Raw genomic sequence first — 6,079 nt, forward strand, 5'->3', positions numbered from 1 at the left:
TGTTCCTGAGCTCACCAGTGTGTTCTTTCTTTTTAAGGATGTACCAAATACAGTGGGGCAAAAAAGTATTTAGTCAGCCACCAATTGTGCAAGTTCACCCACTTAAAAAGATGATAGAGGCCTGTAATTTTCATCATAGGTACACTTCAACTATGACAGACAAAATTATTTAAAAAATCCAGAAAATCACATTGTAGGATTTTTAATGAATTTATTTGCAAATTATGGTAGAAAATAAGTATTTGGTCACTTACAAACAAGCAAGATTTCTGGCTCTCACAGACCTGTAACTCCTCTGTCCTCCACTCGTTACCTGTATTAATGGCACCTGTTTGAACTTGTTATCAGTATAGAAGACACCTGTCCACAACCTCAAACAGTCACACTCCAAACTCCACTATGGCCAAGACCAAAGAGCTGTCAAAGGACACCAGAAACAAAATTGTAGACCTGCATCAGGCTGGGAAGACTGAATCTGCAATAGGTAAGCAGCTTGGTTTGAAGAAATCAACTGTGGGAGCAATTATTAGGAAATGGAAGACATACAAGACCACTGATAATCTCCCTCGATCTGGGGCTCCACGCAAGATCTCACCCCGTGGGGTCAAAACGATCACAAGAACGGTGAGCAAAAATTCCAGAACCACACGGGGGGACCTAGTGAATTACCTGCAGAGAGCTGGGACCAAAGTAACAAAGCCTACCATCAGTAACACACTACGCCGCCCGGGACTCAAATCCTGCAGTGCCAGACGTGTCCCCCTGCTTAAGCCAATACATGTCCAGGCCTGTCTGAAGTTTGCTAGAGAGCATTTGTATGATCCAGAAGATTGGGAGAATGTCATATGGTCAGATGAAACCAAAATATAACTTTTTGGTAAAAACTCAACTCGTCGTGTTTGGAGGTGTTATATAAATATTCATACACATAGCTCATATAAACAAAGACATTCCGTCGTAAGAACACATACACCCAGCCATAAGACTGACCCCCTCTTCCTTATATAAACACACATCTCATCTCCCTCTAACTGGCCGGTCCCAAGAGCAAAGCACTTTTGCTGTGCACCAATGGGGCCCGCTCTGGCTAGAGCAAGGCCCGCCTCCAACCCTCCGACCAGTCAAGAAGACCGAAACGACAAGACTCCACCTACTTTATTCTATGTATAAAAATGTATGTAACCATTGTATAGGCCTCTTTTTCACCTGGCTCCTTGCCGAGTTATGTGAACTAGGTCCGTGCACGTAAAACTGCGGGACAAGATATCTCTGACTCATTAAAACTGTCTTTCGTTACAACTGAAATCCACTCTGTCCAGCGTCCGTGATTTGGTCTCAACTCTCCAGTATTTGAACACTAACAGAATACAAAGAATGCCGAGTTGCATCCAAAGAACACCATACCTACTGTGAAGCATGGTGTTGGAAACATCATGCTTTGGGGCTGTTTTTCTGCAAAGGGACCAGGACGACTGATCCGTGTAAAGGAAAGAATGAATGGGGCCATGTATCATGAGATTTTGAGTGAAAACCTCCTTCCATCAGCAAGGGCATTGAAGATGAAACGTGGCTGGGTCTTTCAGCATGACAATGATCCCAAACACACCGCCCGGGCAACGAAGGAGTGGCTTCGTAAGAAGCATTTCAAGGTCCTGGAGTGGCCTAGCCAGTCTCCAGATCTCAACCCCATAGAAAATCTTTGGAGGGAGTTGAAAGTCCGTGTTGCCCAGCAACAGCCCCAAAACATCACTGCTCTAGAGGAGATCTGCATGGAGGAATGGGCCAAAATACCAGTAACGGTGTGTGAAAACCTTGTGAAGACTTACAGAAAACGTTTGGCCTCTGTCATTGCCAACAAAGGGTATATAACAAAGTATTGAGATACACTTTTGTTATTGACCAAATACTTATTTTCCACCATAATTTGCAAATAAATTATTTAAAAATCCTACAATGTGATTTTCTGCATTTTTTTCTCTCATTTTGTCTGTCATAGTTGAAGTGTACCTATGATGAAAATTACATATTTTTAAGTGGGAGAACTTGCACAATTGGTGGCTGACTAAATACTTTTTTGCCCCACTGTAGTTGATTTGGCCACACCTAATGTTTTAGCTATCACTCTGATGTGTTTGTTTAGATTGTTCAGCCGAATGATGGCTTGCTTCACTGGCAGTGACAGCTCTTTGGACTTCATATTGAGAATTAACAGCAACAGATTCCAAATGCAAATGCCACACTTGAAATCAACTCTAGACCTTTTATCTGCTTACTTGTAAATGAACTAATGAGGCAATAACACACACCTGGCCATGTAACCGCTGAGCAGTCCAATTACTTTTGGTAAAGGGGGAGGCACATATAAAAAGTGCTGTAATTCCTACACCGTTCACCCGATTTGAATGTAAAATTTCCCTCAAATTAAAGCTGAAAGTCTACACTTTCAGCTCCTATTCATTATTTAATTTCATTATTTTAACTCCAATATGCTGTGGTAAACTGCTAAAATAATAATAACTTGGTCAATGTCCAAATATTTATGGACCTGACTGTATATGCCTAAGCCTAAATTTTAGTAACATATAATACGTTTTGCTCTGAGACCAGGCTGGTGCGGAATTAAGGGTTTGAAGGGCACATGGCAGGTAGTGTTAGAGAAGGGAATAAATAGGGAGTGATTTAGAGAACGGGTGGTAGAGGGAGAGGGATTAATTTACTGAAGAGGTGGTAGAGGGAGAGGGATTGATTGATTTAGAGAACGGGTGGTAGAGGGAGAGGGAGTGATTTAGAGAACGGGTGAGGGAAGGAATGATTTAGAGAATGGGTGAGGGAAGGAGTGATTTAGAGAACGGGTGAGGGAAGGAGTGATTTAGAGAACGGGTGAGGGAAGGAGTGATTTAGAGAACGGGGTGAGGGAAGGAGTGATTTAGAGAACGGGTGAGGGAGGGAGTGATTTAGAGAACGGGTGAGGGAAGGAGTGATTTAGAGAACGGGTGAGGGAAGGAGTGATTTAGAGAACGGGAGAGGGAAGGAGTGATTTAGAGAACGGGTGAGGGAAGGAGTGATTTAGAGAACGGGTGAGGGAAGGAGTGATTTAGAGAACGGGTGAGGTAAGGAGTGATTTAGAGGACGGGTGAGGGAAGGAGTGATTTAGAGGACGGGTGAGGGAAGGAGTGATTTAGAGGACGGGTGAGGGAAGGAGTGATTTAGAGAACGGGTGAGGGAAGGAGTAATTTAGAGAACGGGTGAGGGAAGGAGTGATTTAGAGAACGGGTGAGGGAAGGAGTGATTTAGAGAACGGGTGAGGGAAGGAGTTATTTAGAGAACGGGTGAGGGAAGGAGTGATTTAGAGGACGGGTGAGGTAAGGAGTGATTTAGAGGACGGGTGAGGGAAGGAGTGATTTAGAGGACGGGTGAGGGAAGGAGTGATTTAGAGAACGGGTGAGGGAAGGAGTGATTTAGAGAACGGGTGAGGGAAGGAGTGATTTAGAGAACGGGTGAGGGAGGGAGTGATTTAGAGAACGGGTGAGGGAGGGAGTGATTTAGAGAACGGGTGAGGGAAGGAGTGATTTAGAGAACGGGTGAGGGAAGGAGTTATTTAGAGAACGGGTGAGGGAAGGAGTGATTTAGAGAACGGGTGAGGGAAGGAGTGATTTAGAGGACGGGTGAGGGAAGGAGTGATTTAGAGAACGGGTGAGGGAAGGAGTGATTTAGAGAACGGGTGAGGGAAGGAGTGATTTAGAGAACGGGTGAGGGAGGGAGTGATTTAGAGAACGGGTGAGGGAGGGAGTGATTTAGAGAACGGGTGAGGGAAGGAGTGATTTAGAGGACAGGTGAGGGAAGGAGTGATTTAGAGGACGGGTGAGGAGATGTAGCCAAACTGTGACACTCTATTTTTTGTTCCATTAGCCCATTCTTTTATTTTGTAATTCAGAAGAACCTTCAGAATGGTGTGTACAAGTTTAATAAATGTCAAATACTTCCGTGGAACTCCAGACAAACTCGTCATTAGCAACGGATAAGATCCCCAAAATGTGGGAATTACCCCAGAGCGTCCGTAAATTGCTCTGGGCCTTGGAGCTAGCAAGCGAAGGCTGCAACTGAACCTTCTCAACTACGGTCTATTCCTGGAGCAGTCACGCCTTGATTTCAGCAGCCAGAGCATTGTGCTGTTTGGGGAACAGGTTCCCTACTTCAGACCGAAGATGCATGTCGTAGCGCAGCCAGAGCATTGTGCTGTTTGGGGAACAGGTTCCCTACTTCAGACCGAAGATGCATGTCGTAGCGCAGCCAGAGCATTGTGCTGTTTGGGGAACAGGTTCCCTACTTCAGACCGAAGATGCATGTCGTAGCGCAGCCAGAGGATTGTGCTGTTTGGGGAACAGGTTCCCTACTTCAGACCGAAGATGCATGTCGTAGCGCAGCCAGAGGATTGTGCTGTTTGGGGAACAGGTTCCCTACTTCAGACCGAAGATGCATGTCGTAGCGCAGCCAGAGGATTGTGCTGTTTGGGGAACAGGTTCCCTACTTCAGACCGAAGATGCATGTCGTAGCGCAGCCAGAGGATTGTGCTGTTTGGGGAACAGGTTCCCTACTTCAGACCGAAGATGCATGTCGTAGCGCAGCCAGAGGATTGTGCTGTTTGGGGAACAGGTTCCCTACTTCAGACCGAAGATGCATGTCGTAGCGCAGCCAGAGGATTGTGCTGTTTGGGGAACAGGTTCCCTACTTCAGACCGAAGATGCATGTCGTAGCGCAGCCAGAGGATTGTGCTGTTTGGGGAACAGGTTCCCTACTTCAGACCGAAGATGCATGTCGTAGCGCAGCCAGAAGATTGTGCTGTTTGGGGAACAGGTTCCCTACTTCAGACTGAAGATGCATGTCGTAAGAATAGCACGCGTAGCCAGAGGATTGTGCTGTTTGGGGAGCAGGTTCCCTACTTCAGACTGAAGATGCATGTCGTAGCGCAGCCAGATGATTGTGCTGTTTGGGGAACTGCAGTCTGACGGCCAAGTCAAAAGATTTAATTCCACTCTACTAAAGATCTTAGCCACCACCACAGAACGTTGTCATTGGGACCGGGACCTCATGATTCCATTCTCCGTGATGGTCTATAGAGCAACAATGGACAGCTCAACTTGGTTCATTCCGAACACGATGCTCCTTGGAAGAGAAGTAACAGAGCCCATCGACCGAGCGGCTGGCTTGCCAACCTGTTCATGGACGAACAAAACGGGTGACCGATGGTAGTGAGAAGGACGCCGAGCTCTCCTTCTGATACCACTTATTTTGTGAGTGGGTCTGCGGCACAGTTTGGAGTTCAGTCTAGTGAATGTAGCAGAATGCAACAAGTTCAAACATGGACTGTTACTCACCCTGTCTTGGGTCAAACACCCACATGGAGGCCTCAGATGAACTAAAGACCACCTAAAAGACTAGGTGATTGGGTGACTCTTCTGATTTTGAACTGAACTGTAACATACAAACTGTTCTGGGACGTAATTTTTTTAAATGTATTGTTGTTGAGCTTTGAAAATTAAAAGAACAAAACAAATTGTGACAGTTTTATATTCTACGCATTGAGACGTTGTCATGGTTCCTCCTGTCACCAGAGGGCGGCAGAGACCGCCCTAGATACTTTTATTGAACTCAGGTGTGTCTTCATTATTTCATGATTGTTTCCCCTTTAAGAGAGGTGTGTTTTCTGTTTCCCTTTGTTAGTTATTGAATTCAGTTTCCTGTATGTTTTCCCCAGTGTGAGTTTCGAGTGCTAGTGTTTGTTGTTTTTACGTTTTCTGTATCGTTACGTTCTCCATTATTCAAGTAAAGTATTTACGTTTTTCCCAAGTCGCTGATTCCTGGTCTGGTTCATTCTCTGCTAATGGGTTCAACTCTACCACGTTGCAGACGTGGGACATTTATGTTTTGGGAACTGTGTTATTTTGTATGGGAAGAAAGCCAGGTATTTTGGTAAACAGAAAGTAACATTCTTGAAGTAGAACAGAGGATAAGATCCCCAAATGTGGGAATTACCCCAAAGCATCCTTAAATTGCTCTGGCCCCGGAGATAGCAAGTGAA

Source organism: Oncorhynchus mykiss, chromosome 24, assembly GCF_057628025.1.
Source record: "Oncorhynchus mykiss isolate SJ-2025 chromosome 24, ASM5762802v1, whole genome shotgun sequence".
NCBI lineage: Eukaryota > Metazoa > Chordata > Actinopteri > Salmoniformes > Salmonidae > Oncorhynchus > Oncorhynchus mykiss.